The sequence below is a fragment of the Halichoerus grypus genome, chromosome 7, assembly GCF_964656455.1.
Source record: "Halichoerus grypus chromosome 7, mHalGry1.hap1.1, whole genome shotgun sequence".
Classification (NCBI taxonomy): Eukaryota; Metazoa; Chordata; class Mammalia; order Carnivora; family Phocidae; genus Halichoerus; species Halichoerus grypus.
In genome coordinates, this window is record NC_135718.1 from 60,338,960 (window position 1) to 60,358,094 (window position 19,135).

General features: G+C 36.7%; 1 pseudogene; it reads left to right on the forward strand.

Moving 5' to 3' along the window:
* The first annotated feature begins 17,051 nt into the window (after nt 1-17,051).
* Nucleotides 17,052-17,923, forward strand: LOC118549016 (COMM domain-containing protein 3 pseudogene; annotated as a pseudogene).
* Nucleotides 17,924-19,135: the final 1,212 nt, after the last annotated feature.

The following is a 19,135-nucleotide window of genomic DNA, read 5'->3' on the forward strand; positions in this document are numbered from 1 at the left end:
ATTAGTTTTTGATGTAGTGTTCCATGATTCATTGTTTGCATATAACACACAGTGCTCCATTCAGTATGTGCCCTTTTTTTTTTTTTTGAAGATTCTGTATATTTACTGGGCACAAAACAGTATTTTTATAAATATAGAATGGTATAATACTTAACACAATATAGTATTATGGTATAGTACTAAATACAGTATTATGATATCATGTCCTCAACCATTATGGGCATTAACATTTATTTTTTTTCTCCCATTTTTTATTATGTTATGTTAATAACCATACATTACATCATTAGTTTTGATGTAGTGTTCCATGATTCATTATTTGCGTATAACACCCAGTGCTCCATTCAGTACGTGCCCTCTTTAATACCCATCGGTACATGCCCTCTTTAATACCCATCACCAGGCTAATCCATCCCCCCACCCCTGTCCCTCTAGAACCCTCAGTTTGTTTGTCAGAGTCCACAGTCTCTCATGGTTCGTCTCCCCCTCCGATTTCCCCCCTTCATTTTTCCCTTCCTACTATTTTCTTTTTTTAAATTTTTTATTGTTATGTTAATCACCATACATTACATCATTAGTTTTTGATATAGTGTTCCATGATTCATTGTGCATAACACACAGTGCTCCATGCAGAACGTGCCCTCTTTAATACTCATCACCAGGCTAACCATCCTCCCACCCCCCTCCCCTCTAGAACCCTCAGTTTGTTTTTCAGAGTCCATAGTCTCTCATGGTTCATCTCCCCCTCCGATTCCGCCCCCTTCATTCTTCCCCTCCTGCTATCTTCTTCTTTTTTTTTTTTTAACATATAGTGTATTATTTATTTCAGAGGTACAGGTCTGTGACTCATCAGTCTTACACAATTCACAGCGCTCACCATAGCACATACCCTCTCTAATGTCTATCACCCAGCCACCCCATCCCTCCCACCCCCCACCACTCCAGCAACCCTCAGTTTGTTTCCTGAGATTAAGAATTCCCCATATCAGTGATATTATATGGAACATGTCTTTCTCTGATTGGCTTATTTCACTTAGCATACTACTCTCTAGTTCCATCCATCTTGCAAATGGCAAGATTTCGTTTCTTTGATGGCGGCGTAATATTACATTATATATATACCACATCTTCCTTATCCATTCATCTGTTGCTGGACATCTTGGCTCTTTCCATAGTCTGGCTATTGTGGACATTACTCCTATAAACATCGGGGTGCATGTACCCCTTCGGATCCCTACATTTGTATCTTTGGGGTAAATACCCAGTAGTGCAATTGCTGGGTCATACGGTAGCTCTATTTTCAACTTTTTGAGGAACCTCCATACTGTTTTCCAGAGTGGCTACACCAGCTTGCATTCCCACCAATAGTGTAGGAGGGTTCCCCTTTCTATGCATCCCCGCCAACATCTGTCGTTTCCTGATTTGTTAATTTTAGCCATTCTGACTGGTGTGAGGTGATATCTCATTGAGGTTTTGATGTGGATTTCCCTGCTGCCAAGTGATGTGGAGCACTTTTTCATATGTCTGTTGGCCATTTGGATGTCTTCTTTGGAAAAATGACTGTTCATGTCTTCTGCCCATTTCTTGATTGGATTATTTGTTCTTTGGGTGTTGAGTTTGATAAGTTCTTTATAGATTTTGGATACTAGCCCTTTATCTGATATGTCATTTGCAAATATCTTCTCCCATTCTGTCAGTTGTCTTTTGGTTTTGTTGACTGTTTCCTTTGCTGTGCAAAAGCTTTTTATCTTGATCAAATCCCAAAAGTTCATTTTTGCCCTTGCTTCCCTTGCCTTTCGCAATGTTTCTAGGAAGAAGTTGCTGCAGCTGAGGTCGAAGAGGTTGCTGCTTGTGTTCTCCTTCAGGATTTTGATGGACTCCTGTCTCACATTTAGGTCTTTCATCCATTTTGAGTCTATTTTTGTGTGTGGTATAAGAAAATGGTCCAGTTTCATTCTTTTGCATGTGGCTGTCCAATTTTCCCAACACCATTTGTTGAAGAGACTGTCTTTTTTCCACTGGACATTCCTTCCTGCTTTGTTGAAGATGAGTTGACCATAGAGCTGAGGGTCCATTTCTGGGCTATTCTGTTCCATTGATCTATGTGTCTGTTTTTGTGCCAATACCATACTGTCTTGATGATTACAGCTTTGTAATAGGGCTTGAAGTCTGGAATTGTGATGCCACCAGCTTTGCTTTTCTTTTTCAATATTCCTCTGGCTATTCAGGGTCTTTTCTGGTTCCATACAAATTTTAGGATTATTTTTTCCATTTCTTTGGAAAAAGTTGATGGTATTTTGATAGGGATTGCACTAAATGTGTAGATTGTTCTAGGTAGCATTGACATCTTCACAATATTGGTTCTTCCAATCCATGAGCATGGAACGTTTTTCCATTTCTTTGTGTCTTCCTCTATTTCTTTCATGAGTATTTTATAGTTTTCTGAGTACAGATTCTTTGCCTCTTTGGTGAGATTTATCACCAGGTATCTTATGGTTTTGGGTGCAACTGTAAATGGGATCAACTCCTTAATTTCTCTTTCTTCTGTCTTATTGTTGGTGTATAGAAATGCAACTGATTTCTGTGCATTGATTTTACATCCTGCCACTTTACCGCATTCCTGTATGAGTTCTAGCAATTTTGGGGTAGAGTCTTTTGGGTTTTCCAAATAAAGTATCATATCATCTGCAAACAGTGAGAGTTTGACTTCTTCTTTGCCGATTTGGATGCTTCTTTTTGTTGTCTGATGGCTGTGCCTAGGACTTCTAGTACTATGTTGAATAGCAGTGGTAATGGACATTCCTGCTGTGTTTCTGACCTTAGGGGGAAAGCTCTTAGTTTTTCCCCATTGAGAATGACATTCGCTGTGGGTTTTTCATACATGGCTTTTAGGATATTGAGGTATGCACACTCTATCCCTACACTCTGAAGAATTTTAATCAAGAAAGGATGCTGTACTTTGTCAACTGCTTTTTCTGCAACTATTGAGAGGATCATATGGTTCTTGTTCTTTCTTTTATTAATGTATTACATTAATAATAATCACATTGATTGATGTTGTGGATGTTGAACCAACCTTGCAGCCTAGTTGGTTGTGGTGAATAATCCTTTTAATGTACTGTTGGGTCCTATTGGATAGTATTTTGGTGAGAATTTTTGCATCCATGTTCATCAGGAATATTGGACTGTAGTTCTCTTTTATGATGGGGTCTTTGGTTTTCTGATCTAGGTAATGCTGGCCTCATAAAATGAGTTTGGAAGTTTTCCTTTTATCTCTATTTTTAGGAACAGTTTCAGAAGAATAGGTATTAATTCTTCCTTAAATGTTTGGTAGAATTCCCCTGGGAAGCCATCTGGCCCTGGGCTCTTGTTTATTGGGAGATTTTTGATTACTGCTTCAATTTCCTTAATGTTTATGGTTCTGTTCAGGTTTTCTATTTCTTCCTGATTCAGTTTTGGTAGTTTATACATCTCTAGGAATGCATCCATTTCTTCCAGGTTATCTAATTTGCAGGCATATAGTTGCTCATAATATGTTCTTATAATTGTTTGTATTTCTTTGGGGTTGGCTGTGATCTCTCCTCTTTCATTCATGATTTTATTTATTTGGATCCTTTCTCTTTTCTTTTTGATAAGTCTGACCACGGGTTTATCAATCTTATTAATTCTGTCAAAGAACCAGCTCCTAGTTTCGTTGATCTGTTCTATTGTTTTTTGGTTTCTATTTTATTGATTTCTGCTCTGATCTTCACTCTCTCTCTTCTCCTGCTGGGTTTAGGCCTTATTTGCTGTTCTTTCTCCAGCTCCTTTAGGTGTAGGGTTAGGTTGTGTATTTGAGACCTTTCTTGTTTCTTGAGAAAGGCTTGTATTGCTATATCCTTTCTTCTTAGGACCGCCTTTGCTGCATGCCAAAGATTTTGAACAGTTGTGTTTTCATTTTCATTTGTTTCCATGAATTTTTTTAATTCTTCTTTATTTCCTGGTTGACCCATTCACTCTTTAGTAGGATGCTCTTTAGCCTCCATGTATTTGAGTTCTTTCCAACTTTACTCTTGTGATTGAGTTCTAGTTTCAAAGCACTGTGGTGTGAAAATATGCAGAGAATGATCCCAGTCTTTTGGAACTGGGTGAGACCTGATTTGTGACCTAGGATGTGATCTATTCTGGAGAATGTTCCATGGGCACTAGAGAAGAATGTGTATTCCGTTGCTTTGGGATGGAATGTTGTGAATATGTCTGTGAAGCCCATTTGGTCCAGTGTGTCATTTAAAGTCTTTATTTCCTTGTTGATCTTTTGCTTAGATGATCTGTCCATTTCAGTGAGGGGGGTGTTAAAGTCCCCCACTATTATTGTATTGTCGAAGTGTTTCTTCGCTTTTGTTATTAATTGGCTTATATAATTGGCTGCTCCCATGTTAGGGCCATAGATATTTACAATTGTTAGATCTTCTTGTTGGATAGACACTTTAAGTTATGATATAGTGCCCTTCCTCATCTCTTATTACAGTCTTTGGTTTAAAATCTAATTTGTCTGATATAAGGATTGTCACCCCAGCTTTCTTTTGGTGTCCAGTAGCATGGTAAATGGTTTTCCACCCCCTCACTTACTTTTTTTTTTTTTCCACCCCCTCACTTTCAATCTGGGGGTGTCTTTGGGTCTAAAATGAGTCTCTTGCAGGCAGCATATCGATGGGTTTTGTTTTTTTATCCAATCTGATAGCCTGTGTCTTTTGATTGGGGCATTTAGCCCATTTACATTCAGGGTAACTATTGAAAAGATATGAATTTAGTGCCACTGTATTGCCTGTAAGGTGACTGTTACTGTTATATTGTCTGTGTTCCTTTCTGGTCTATGTTACTTTTAGGCTCTCTCTTTGCTTAGAGGACCCCTTTCAATATTTCTTGTAGGGCTGGTTTTGTGTTTGCAAATTCCTTTAGTTTCTGTTTGTCTTAGAAGCTTTTTAACTCTCCTTCTATTTTCAATGACAGCCTAGTTGGATATAGTATTCTTGGCTGCATATTTTTCTTGTTTAGTGCTCTGAATAGATCATGCCAGTCCTTTCTGGCCTGCCAAGTCTCTGTGGATAGGTCTGCTGCCAATCTAATGTTTCTACCATTGTAGGTTACAGACCTCTTGTCCCGAGCTGCTCTCAGGATTTTCTCTTTGTCTCTGAGACTCATAAGTTTTACTATTAGATCTCGGGATGTTGACCTATTTTTATTGATTTTGAGGGGGGTTCTCTGTGCTTCCTAGATTTTGATGCCTCTTTCCTTCCCAAAATTAGGGAAGTTCTCTGCTATAATTTGCTCCAATATACCTTCTGCCCCTCTCTCTCTCTCTTCTTCTTCTGGGATCCCAATTATTCTAATATTGTTTCATTTTATGGTATCACTTATCTCTTGAATTCTGTCCTCGTGATCCAGTAGTTGTTTATCTTTTTCTCAGCTTCTTTATTCTCCATCATTTGGTCTTCTATATCACTGATTCTCTCTTCTGCCTTATTTATCCTAGCAGTTAGAGTCTCCATTTTTATTGCACCTCATTAATAGCCTTTTTGATTTTGACTTGTTTAGATTTTAGTTCTTTTATTTCTCCGGAAAGGGTTTCTCTAGTATCATCCATGTTTTTTTCAAGCCCAGCTAGTATCTTTGTAATTGTCATTCTGAACTCTAGTGCTGATATCCTACTAAGGTCCGTATTGATTAGGTTCCTGGCAGTCGGTACTGCCTATTGTTTTGTTTTTTTTTAAAGATTTTATTTATTTATTTGACAGAGAGATAGCGAGAACAGGAACACAAGCAGGGGAGTGGGAGAGGGAGAAGCAGGCTTCCTGCCGAACAGGGAGCCCGATGTGGGACTCGATCCCAGGACCCTGGGATCATGACCTGAGCCGAAGGCAGACGCTTAACGACTGAGCCACCCAGGCGCCCTCTTGTTCTTTTTTTTGAGGTGAGTTTTTCTGTCTTGTCATTTTGTCCAGAGGAGAATAGATGAATGAGAGAACAAAATGCTAACAGGGTAACAATGACCCCGGAAAAATATACACTAAACAAATCAGAAGAGACCTGTAACTGGGGAAAAAGAAAGGGAAAGAAAGAAAAAAGAAAAAGGAAAAAAAAATAATATGGTCAAATATGATCAGGCTGGTGAATAGATCAGTGCCACACACTAGATTTGGGCGTATTTTGGTCTTTTAGAAGAAACTGCCTTCCAATACTTTGAAGAATGAAAAACTTATATGTGTACAAAAATAAGGGTAAATACGATGAAGGGATAGAATATGACTGTAAAGATGAAAATTATAAAAGATTTTATAAAAGCAATTGATAAGAAGTTGGTTGAAAAAAGAAAGAAAAGAAATTTAAAAAATAAAAGAGAGAGAATGTGATCAGGCAGGAGACTAGAACAAAGCCATACACTAGAGATTTAGGGTATATTTTGGTCTGTTAGAAGAAACTCTATCCCAAAACTTTGAAAGAGAGAACAACATATATATGTACCAAAAATAAGGTTAACTACTATGAAGGGATAGAATATGACTCTAAAAATGAAAAATAAAAAAAGATTTTTAATAAAGGGATTGATAAGATGTTGGCTGAAAAAGGGAAAAAGAAAAATTCCACAAAAAAGAAAAAGAAAAAAAGGAAAATTAATAAAATTAACTTTGAAAGACTAAAGAAGCATGGGGAAAAAAGCCATGAATTCTATGTGCAGTATTCCCCTAGTGCTGGAGTTCTGCCATTCTCATTGATCGGTAAACTTGGTCTTGGCTGGCTGTTCTTGCTGATCTTCTGGGGGAGGGGCCTGTTGAAGTGGTTCTGAAATGTCTTTGCCGGAACTGGAATTGCCCCGCCCTTGCCGGGGGCTGGGCGAAGTAATCTGCTCAGGTTTGCTCTCGGCAGCTTTTATTCCCTGCAAGCTTTCCGTACAGCTTTGGAGGATGAGAGTGAAAATGGCGGCCTCCCAATCTCCGCCCTCGAGGAGCCAAGAACTCGGGGCCCCACTCCTCAGTGAGCCCCCAGAGAAAAGCAGTCAATCGCTCCCGTCTCCCCGGTCTCCAGCCGCACTCTGTGCTCACCCGGCCTGTGACCGAGCGTTTCTGTCTCTGGCTCACGATCCCATGTGGAGTCTCCAAACCCAGCAGATCCCTGCGGTGCACTCCCACGCCACTTCTCCCAGGGGAGGAAGGGGAGTCTCCCCGGATCTGCAGGTTGTTGGGTCCCTGCTGGAAGAGCAGTGGCCCGACTCTGCCGCAGATCATGGTTTATGGCAACCCCAAGCTGAGAGCCCGCGCCTCGGCTCCATCTCTGCAGCCGGCTTCTCTGCTCTGATACCTGGGAGCTCTGCCGCACTCAGGCCCCCCAGTCTTTCTGTGACCCCGAGGGTCCTGAGACCACACTGTCCTGCGAGGGTTCCACCCTCCGCTTAGCCACTGGAGCAACATGCGTAGTGGAGCAGACTTATAAAAGTTCCGATTTTGTGCTCCGCTGCTCTATCATTTGCCGGTAGCCAGATAAGGAGGCTCCCTACCCCCGCAGTCTATCTTCCCGAATATCGCCTCGGATTCACTTCTCCGCATGTCCTACCTTCCAGAAAGTGGTCGCTTTTCTGTTCAGAGAGTTGCTGCTATTCTTTTCTTCGATCTCCTGTTGAGGTGTTCAGAATGGTTTGATCCCTATCTAGCAGAATTCCTGGGACCAGACGAAATTTAGGTCTCCTACTCCTCTGCCATCTTGCTCCTCTCCCCCTGCTCAAGTCCCAGGCTAAATAATCTTACAAACATACTGTAATCATGTAGTTTTAAAAATGCCCTAGAGGGACACATAAGGAAGTTCAGATAGGGTTACAATCTTTACAAAAGAAGAGAAAGTAGTTTAGTGTAGCACATTTTTTTTTTGTCTTACCAACCTATAAACACTTCAAAATTACAGCCTCGTTATGTAAGTTTTTGATGTGAATAAAATAATTCTTTGGATACTTTTCAAAAGATCACGATATAAAGTAGATTTTAACTATACTGAATAATAAAGCTGTAAGTAGATGGCAGTATCTGAGAACTTCCTAACAATCTTGGTAATGATTGAAGTTCAAAAATCAATGAAATAGACCTTAAATGAGCATCCATTCAGTCAAAAATTAAATAGCCAGGCTTTGGAATCAGAGACACCTGAATTATACATCTAAGTTCATACATTTTCTGTGTGAACTTGGACAACCTACCTCAACTCCCTGTCAGTCAGCCATTCAACAAATACTTAGAGTGCTAAGCACTGAAATTTAATTTTTAACAAGACAGACACTGCCCTGTCCTTAAAACCTACTGGGGTAGGAGCTGGGTGACAGGGAAGGGGATAGATGGACTCAGGGACAAAATAAGGAGGAAACATGTGTCATGGGATGTTTGACCTTATACTGAAAACAAACAGAAAGAACTGAAGGATTTTAATAAGGGAGAAAAATAAATGATATGATTCTAATTTCAGAAAAATCATTACTATCACAGAACATATCTTTACCCAAGAATCTATGTCTCATGAAAATATTAAGCTCATAGGAATCAAGATTATTGAAATGTTTATCATATTAGAATTCATAGAGGCTAAAATTAGAATGGCAATAATAAATATCATCAAGGATATGAAACAACTGGAATTCTCATACATTCCCATTGTGATTGTAAAAATTGTAAAATCACTTCGGAAAACACAGTTTCTTATATAATTATATTACATGTGATATAGGGATTCCACTCCTTAGTATTTACCCAACAGAAATTCTATATACCCAAATGAACAGAGGAAAAGATGAGTTGTGATATATTCCTACAATGAAATTCAACTTAACAATAAAAAACAACTGAACTACTGATACACACAACATGACAAATCTCAAAAACACTGTATTGAACCAAAAAAAAAAAAAGGAAGAAAGAAATAGCAAGATACAAAACATTGCATGATTCTACTTACACGAAGTTCAAGAACTACTAAAACTGTACACAATTATAGATATCCAAACTGATTGCCAGTGGGTGGTGGGGACAAAGAAACTTTTGGAATGATGTACATGTTATATATCTTGGTTACAGCTAAATGAGTGGATACATTCATTCAAACCCATCATTTAAAAATCTGTAAATTTTGGGCACCTGGGTGGCTCAGTTGGTTAAGCGACTGCCTTCGGCTCAGGTCATGATCCTGGAGTCCCTGGATCGAGTCCCGCATCGGGCTCCCTGCTCGGCGGGGAGTCTGCTTCTCCCTCTGACCCTCCCCCCTCTCATGTGCTTTCTCTCTCATTCTCTCTCAAATAAAGAAAAAAAAAAAAATCTGTAAATTTCATGCATGTAAATTTTACCTTAAAAAGAGTATAGAATCTGTATCCCTTCATTTAAAGCAGAACAAATAAATTGAGAAAAGACCATTGAATCAAATTTTTACAATTCACAAAGGAAAAAAATGAAAATAAAATTCATGTTAAGACAACATTTCATTACAGGGACGCCTTACTTTAGCCTCCTCATCCTGGGTACCAGAAACTTAATTATAATGATCAGATATAATTATAATAATCAAATACTGAACACTCCTTCTATATTGTGTCATAAGATGCAGAACACATCCTTATTTCAGAGAACTACAAATATTAAACAGTAAATTAAGAGACAAATCCCCCATTTTAACTTGCAAAGGAAACTGAGGGACAAGTTCTGACCCTGTCTGAATCCTGTGTGTGTGCATATTGCTTGTTCTATTCTGATCTAGACTTAACTTCTGTTTTATGCTCCACGGTCCTGACTACTGAATGCCTTTAGCTACTTTTCTTTTCTTATTATTTCTGGAAATGACTGCATGAGCCTGCAGCTCTTAGAAATTAACTCAGAGCAACAAACTTTTATAACAGTGGTTATATGAGTGGTTATATGAACCAGTTATCTTTCCACTCTGTACATGGATGGTGGGAAACAATTAGACAAAAGGAGTGAAAAGTCCTTGGTGGGAAACGGTGCTTCCTGCTTGGCAGACAAAGCTACCATTTCATTATAAGATGTCCCTTCTAGTGTCAGCAAATATCCAGGAATCACAGTGGCCAGGACCACTTCTGATATTTGCAGTCCAGGGCAAGAGTACAAATGGAGCCCATGTACTAAATGCCTACATATTTAAATGTAATAAATCAAGGTTTAAAACTGTTGAATAAAATGTCTTTTATCTTTCTACTTGGATGAATACACATTCATAATGATAGAACTGAAATATATAAATTTATATACATATAATATAAAAATTATATTTAATACATATTAATTATAATATATAAGTATATATTATATAGAAATAGATATGTCAATTATATGCATAATTTTTATATATTTATGTATTAATTATAATATATAACAAGTTTTATACATTAAATAATGCATGTTAATGAAAAACAATCTATCAAACACAACTGAATTTATTATTGTACATGTCTGAGTGTTATATTGATGGGCTGATAATGTTATTATATATTCATAAAATTTATATTTTCTTTCATATTAAAAAAATCACCAATCATGTGTCAAAATTGAAACTTTCACATAATTTATGTATTATTAGATAATAAGTATCTAAAGAATTATAAAATGTAAGTATATCCAAAGTGTACAAAATTTGAATGTATTTTATAAAAACTATAAATAGAATAAAATTATTTTATGCTTCTGAAAATGTTTTTCCTAAAAGATTTAAGGTTATACATTAACATTAAAAGGCAAAATACAAGTTATGATTAATGCATATTAAAATTTTAACTCAAAATCATTTAAATAAAACCCAAAATTTTGCATTTTGCTTTTTGAAAATTTAATTAAATCATAATAAGCACTATTATAAGAACAAAACTATTCTCAAATCTGGCATTTTGTTGAATCACAGACCTGTACCTTTGAAACAAATAATAGATTATATGTAAAAAAAAAAAAAAAAAAGATAGCAGGAAGGGAAAAATGAAGGGGGAAAATCGGAGGGAGAGACGAACCATGAGAGACTATGGACTCTGAGAAACAAACTGAGAGTTCTAGAGGGGAGGGGGGTAGGGGTATGGGTTAGCCTGGTGATGGGTATTAAGGAGGGCACGTATTGCATGGAGCAAACAATGAATTATGGAACACTACATCAAAAACTAATGATGTAATGTATGGTGATTAACATATAATAATAAAAAAATTTTTAAAAAGAATAATAGGACTTGCATAATCTTGCAAAACGTTGCCATCAGCCAAAATGAGCAACTGTTGCAAACACAATTGCAACATAAAAAATAGCAAGAGATTCAGCACTATGGGAATGATATTAAATCTTTACAAGAATGTATTACAGTCTTGCCTTCTGAGAGAGAAACTGACAAATTAACTTTTCTTTTATCTTGTACTTCTACTGTTCGAATCCTTGTGTTCCAAAATACTGTCCCTCACTGACTTCAGCATAAGCACAACCCAGAAACCATCACAGAATTTCAATACAGGAGTGCTATGTTTTGCAAACACAAGTCGAGGAATGTAGTGCATTTCCTTGGTGCATCTCATAGGACTTGGAAGAATAAATGTTTAAGGTTACATGTTGACTGATCCTGAGTGTCAAAGGCACTCCTTTGTCTTTAAATAAATTCATTTTGTTTGTATTTGTGATAGTCGGACCCTCTAAGATTCAGATTACAGAGCAGAGGCTCCTTTAACTCCAGCATAAGGGACGTACAGATAGTAAGCCCTGGACATAATGCCTCCAATCCCTCATAGAAGTTAAGGGGCATTTACATTTTCAGAGGCAAAGCTGGCCTTCACATGACATTTCCCAGTCCAGAGGTCTATGAGAATACCAGTTCCCAGATGAGTTGGAAGGTGTTCTTTAAAACACAAAAGTTCTGCAGTTAAACAGAGGAACTGCAGTATAATAACTTTCTTCTTGGGAATACACAGTGCACGTTATATCATGATCTCAGAGAAGCCCTAAAGGAAAGAAACCTGTTTAACTTTGTTTCCCTAAAGATGTAACCACTGAAACCATTCTTCAACAGAACAGGTACTAACTTTGGTGTTCCTCAAACTCAGTATAGAAAATACTGCTTTAACATTTAAATGTTTAGTACTCTTTTTTCCCATATGTCTTTTGAATTAGCTTTTCTGCTAATGAATTCATTAACACAGAAAGGAATTTACATTTCAATCTATTGCCTAAGTCAGCAATTGCCATGACAGAGCAAACCGACAATTTTAGATATCCAATAAGTAAAACAGCAATCATTAAACAAGGAAATCAATTTTAAGTTCAGACAAGACCAGCTGAAACTTCCCTTCAGTGCTGATTTTGGGGGCATTGCGGTCTGGCTGAGAACATGTCACCTGAAGAGAGGTCAGAAGGGGTAACAGCATTCAAGTTTTCACCTGCTTGCCCACAATGTCAACTACTTAATAGTGTGAACACTGTTCAATCAAAAGAGAGAGACACTTGTCAGTTTTTCTTCTTCCATGACTGGTATTATTTGAAATCAATTTGTTTGTCAGATCTTTCATTAAGACTTAGATTGCAGGGATCAAAACACCAATCCATCTCTAATGGATCAATCTGTTCCCAGCCATCTAAACAACCACTGACTAAAAAAAAAAAAAAATCAAATTAAAGGAAAACTTCAGTAATTTGTAATTTACTGTACTATCAGCAATTCCAAGGGACTTTCAGAAATAAAATTTACTACCTAATAATTAGAGAAATGGAGAACCTTGACTCAGACACTGAAGTAGAACAAAGCAGATGAGTAGCATCTTCCAATAAGCAAGAACTGCGAGGTGGAGAACAGAAGTGTCACAGAACTGACAAATATTAGGCCATTTACTGCCTAATTTCCCTCTTGCCTCCCCAACTATAGACCCAGAGATTCCATTTCACTTATTTTAGGCAAGATTCCAAACTAAAAAAAAAATTAAAATTAAAATAAAAAGAGTGGGAGCAGGAACATGAGCAGAGTGAATACAGCTTCTGTTAACCACGATATATGTGCAAATTTGTCAACCACCTCTCAAGTTTGACTCAAGCTTGCAACACATTTTGATTGGCTTCAGGTAAGTCCAAGACGGAAAGAAAGAAACCAGTGTATTCCCTCATCAAGTATTGGCCATGTCTCTTCCTTGTATTTTAAGTATTCAATTTTAGTGTTAGAAGATTAAATATCTACTTGGGGTGAGAAGTAGTGAGGAACAGGGACAAGGAAAGATGTCTGAAAAAAATGACATATGAAACAAAGGGAAATTTCCTTTTATTCTGACTTTGCATTTAACCAGCCTTAAATAAATACGTAACTGGTGGATTTAAGTATTAAATATTTATTTTTGAAAGTATCACAAATAAGTGGTATTTCAATATAATAGGAGAGGGTAAGATAGCACAGGTTGATAAGAAAGCAACAGAAAACCAGGGGAGTGGAAAACCAACCCCCGCCCCATTTGACCTGGTCCCTACTTGAACTAAGTGGTTGGGCCTCTATGCTGGTGGCTGGGAACTCTGAGAATAGAATACAGGAATAGGCTGGGCTTGGCTAGGCTAAGCTGGTTCAATGAAAGAACAAAGCCAGGATTAAAAAATAAAAGACCAAAGATTAAATAAAGTCAGATCCACAGAGGAAGCCAAGAGTCAATGTCTATGATTAGAGCTAGTCGGGGCAGTAACCACCATGACTTGCAGGGGCTCCAGAAGTTTCGGACTGTTCTGCAATGGCCTCACCCTTCTTGGATTTTGTGGAACCACACCCCCTACATAACGGGATGACTTTCTGCTCAGATGTAACTTTCAGGTGCTATTGTGGGCCATGGAGAAGAAAAGTGCCTTCCCCACCCCCCACTCCCTCCTATTAGCCCTGTCTTCAACCTCCTTCTAACTACAGAGACCTAAGAACCCCTTCATTTCTGTTTTTTACATAGAAACCTTTTTACAGACAATGAACCCTAGAAAATTGGAAGGGAAATGGACTGCACTTTGTCCCTAGGAAATGTTCCCAAGATTTGGATGAAAAGAGTCTAGAGCAAATAAAGGATGTAATTGATAGGATGGCGGGGGGGTGGGGGAGAAGAAGCTAAGAAGTGGAGAGAAAAATGACTTCCTCTTTGATCCATGACAAAATAAACCATTTTAAAATTTTATTTTTTTGTAGGCGGTAAAAAAAAGTGTTGTTTTTTAGTATGCTTGGTTCTAATTTCAAAGTTTATTGAATTATAATCTTAAAGCATTTTTACTATTCTTATGTTTTGGAATTTATTGAGGTATATGTAATACACTTTAATAAAATTTTGTGAAAGTTATTTTGTATACATAAAAAAAGATGGAAGAGGTATTTCTTGTTGTCAAGTAAAAACTTCATTTATATACCAACTCCACTCATGTAAAAAAATGTACAATTTACCTTACTAAGTATGTTATTTGGGTCATCTTACTTGTTTAGACTTGCTTGTTTTCTGTAACCTGTCATGGACCAAGGACCATGAAATACGTTTCTTTTAAAAGGTTTTTTTTTGTTGTTTTTGGTTTTGTTTTTTTTTTTTTACCTATTTCTTCACTTATCTCCTGTAGTGTTTTTTTTTTTTTTCAAATTATTTTTTATGCTAAATCATTGGTTTTCAAACTTTGCTACTCATTGGAATAACCTGGAGAGCTTTCAAAAATCTGATGCCCAGATCATACTCCATACCAATTAAATCAGAATATGTGGAAGCGGAAACCAAGCATCAGTATTTTCTAAGGATCCCCTGGTGATTCTAATGTGTTGCACAATTTGAGAACCACTCTACCATGTTATTTGATGCATAGCTATTTGCAACGCCCAAATCCGCCTTGTGAATCACACATTTTATTCATTATAATTTTTTTTTAAGATTTTATTTATATTTATTTGACAGAGAGAGAAAGCACAAGCAGGGAGAGAGGCAGAGGGAGAAGCAGACTCCCCGCTGAGCAGGAAGCCCAATGCAAGGCTCAATCCCAGGACCCTTGGATCATGACCCAAGCTGAAGGCAGATGCTTAAGCAACTGAGCCACCCAGGCACTCCATTCATTATAATTTCAATAAATATAAATATTCATCTCATTTTATATTTTTGTACCAGCATCTATCTTGTCTGATATTAAGATAGTTATCCCTGTTTTAGTTGTTTGCATTTGTCTTGTTTATTTTGATCACCCTTTTCTTTCTAACTTTTCTGTGTCAACTTTTTTAACATGTATCTCTTGTATACAGCTATTGCTTAGCTTTCGTGTTTTGATAAAAATGAATGTTTCTTTTAACTGATGAAATGATTCGATAAGACTGACATAATTGTTCTTAACGCTATCATGCTATTTTCATAATCTTATGTTGGATTATTTTCTCTCCTTTGTTTTGTATTTTTTCTGCTAAATTGAAAGGTTGCATTTTTTTCATTATAGTCTTTAAAAGTATAAATTTATATAATGTTCTGAATGTTCTATTAATTCCCTATCATAAGCAGTAATGAAATTAGTGTGCCCTTAGCCCCTCATCCTTTCTTATCAACCAGCTTTATTATTATTTTTTGGTGTTTACCTATTCTCATATCTCTATTATTTGAGTTATTTATAAATTATTTCTTTTGAGTCCTGACTGTATTTCTTCTCTTTTCTTTCCAAACATTGAGTTCATATAATATATAGATTGAGTCTGAGTTTATATATACAGATATTCCTTGACTTGTGGTGGGGTTAAGTCCCCATAAACCCACTGAATGTTGAATATACCATAAGTCAAAAATGCATTTAATACAATTAACCTACCAACATCATAGCTTAGCCTAGCCTACCTTACACATGCTAAGAACACTTAATTAGCCTATCGCTGGGCAAAATTATCTAACACAGGACCTATTTTATATTATAAAGTGTTGACTATCTCATGTAATTATTGAACACTGGGCTGAAAGTGAGAAACAAAACGGCCGCATGGGTACAGATGGTTGTAGGCATCCTGGTTGTCTACCCTCATGATCATGTGGCTGACTAGGAGCTGCAGCTCACTACCTCTGCCCAGCATCCCCAACATCACGAGAGAATACTGTACCACATACCACTAGCCAGGGAAAAGATCAAAATTCAAAACTGAAGTAAGCTTTCTACTGAATACATATCAATTTTGCACCATCATAAAGTCTAAAAATCATAAATCTAACCATAAATCAGGGATCATCTGCATACTATTTTCATTAACAGTACCTTAAATAATCTTATACCACCATTATTTAACTTAATCAGTTTTAAATGTTCTACTTTGATAAACAATATATAGAGAGGGCATAAAGGATATGGAAATCGGTGTACTTTGACTGCTTGCTATGTCCCCTTCCCTTTCCTCTTCAAATTTCTATTAGTTATGTGATTACACATGTCAGGGTTTATAATCCATTATGACCAATTAGGTTTCAGATTCATTCAAAATATTACTTTCTCTTTTTTAAAAAAATTTTGCTATACTTTTTCTATTAATAGGTTGCCGAATACAGTTTATCCTCTATGGTTTCTTCATGAATTGCTCATAGAAACATTATACCGTGGATTTTGCATGTTAACATATCTATGTGCTTTATCTTTGTATGACAATTCATCTGGGTTTAAAGTTCTTAGATTAGACTTCCTTCTTTGACACCTTTGTAGATATTGCCCCACTTTTTAACAATCCTTTTTAGTTCTTTCTGGGACAGGGTATACCATTTAAATCTGTATAATCTTCTTTAATTTCCAGAAAGTTTTCTGTAAATACATTTTTTTTCTTTATACCATTTTTCTGCTTATGAACCTTTAATTTTTGATATATTGGATATCCTCTGCATAATTTTATCTTTTTTTCTGATCCACTTAGCTATTAATTCATTTTTTTTTATTTTATCCTCTTCATACCTTATATGTTTTGAGTATTGCCCATTCATTCTTGTATACTTTCCAATTTTGCCTTCATTTCTGATTAATTTTTTTACTAATTTTCTAAATTCTGCCAGCTTACATTTTATCTCTCCTTTTTAAGAATATTCTTTATTTGGTGCTCACAATGGAGCTCTCAGAGTATGTGCAGAAAGGTTTCCAGATGCTGGCTGATCCTGGCTCCTTCGACTCCAACACCTTCACGCTTCTCCTCCGGGCGGCTTTCCAGAGCCTGATGGATGCCCAGGCAGACGAGGCCGTGTTAGATCACCCAGACTTGAAACATACGATCCTGTAGTTTTAAAACATTGTCACACAGCAGCTGCAACTTACATACAGGAGGCAGGAAAGCAAAGAGCTGACAAATCAACTCTAAGCACTTATCTAGAAGACTGTAAATTTGAAAGAGAGCCAATAGAACTGTTTTGCACAGACTATCAGAATAATAAGAATTCCCTAGAAAGCCTACTGGGAAGCATAAGCAGATCTCTCCCTCATATAACTGATGTTTCTTTGCGTTTGGAATATCAGATAAAGACCAATCAACTTCATAAGATGTACAGACCTACATATTTGGTGACCTTAAATGTAGAGAACACTGATTCCCGATCCTACCCAGAGATTAGTTTTAGTTGCAACATGGAACAATTACAGGACTTAGTGGGGAAACTTAAAGATGCTTCGAAAAGTCTGGAAAGAGCAACTCAGTTGTAACTTGGGGAAGTTAACGATCCGCCCGGGTCTAGAGGAAGATCAGGAAGACCTTGTCGTCGGGTGAACCACCATTTGTGCGAGCTGGATGTCCTCCTCTTAAGTAGAATTTTTTTTTTCCTTTTGGATTTATGCCGCTCATCAATTTTGACACTTTATTTTTTTACACTTGTAAAAGAGTTGAGGGAAATTCTGCCTAAGTCTTTCAGACATCTTTAGTATAAACTGCACATTGATCTCATTTTGATCTTTTTCAAGACTTACAAAAGGAAGTAGACAGTATTACACTCTGAATAAATAAGTTATTCCCACAAAAAAAGAGAAAATTCTCTATTTTGCCTTTTTGCATGAAATAGGAAAATTTTATTGTTTTCAATACAGTGTACAAAGAATTTTTTAAAAACCTACTGAGATAAGAATCTACTTCTTGTTTGTTATATTGTTTTTTTCCCCCCTGTGGGTGCTTGATACGAATAATACAAGCAGGAAACACCAATAATGAATTAACTTCCCAGGAGGAAACTGTTACAGACATTTCACCTTTTTCTTGTCTTGCTCTCTTACTCAAAGTTCTTGTATCTCTTTTCTGTATTCTTGTTATAAAATGGTGATTGCATTATGATTTTTTTTATAATTCAGGGAAAATATTTAGTCACAAACATCTGCTCTATGGAATGGTGTTTCCTGTCGGTGTAATTATTCTGCCATTTATTTTTCCCTGTCCATCTGTCCTTGGTCTATCCTTCCTCTCCCTCTCTCTTTCTCTGTCTCTTCTATATCTTTATTTATATTCTGTTTATTCCTTCTTTCGATTTCTCATCATTGAAAGGGGTGAATTTTTCTTAGACTATATTTACTATATGTGTATGTGATAGAAAAACCAGAACCATGTTTCAGGAGAGCAGAAATTTTCTTTATGGCCCACAGTTTTGTATATGAGCCCTTTTAACCTTTTATTTCCCATATACAATAAAGAAAAAGCTTCAAGACATCTCCCAATGCAGTCACTCTTCCTATAACTTCCTTTATTGATAAATAACTCCCGCTATCTTTGTATATATTAATTTAGCCCCTTTGCCTCTCTATTGGAACACAAACTGACTCTACCAGTCCTTGCAACCAAATTCTACAGTTGCAAACTGACGTCCTGCTTTAATACTTTAGAGTGTGACTGTAACCAATCTTGAAAAAGACTATGTTATTGATCTCTCTGAAGTCTGACTCCCCTTTCCATTTCCTCTTCAATCGCTCTTTGCTTTGCTTTTGACAACTCATCTATTTATTTTGTGAATTTGGATTTTAGATGTTTCTTAGTTTATTTCAAGCTAGAATGCACATTTCTAAGTTTTTTTTCATTGAATTTTTTTTTTAAATTTTATTATGTTAGTCACTATACATCATTAGTTTTTGATGTGGTGATCCACAATCCATTGTTTTCGTATAACACCCAGTACTCCATGCAGTACGTACCCTC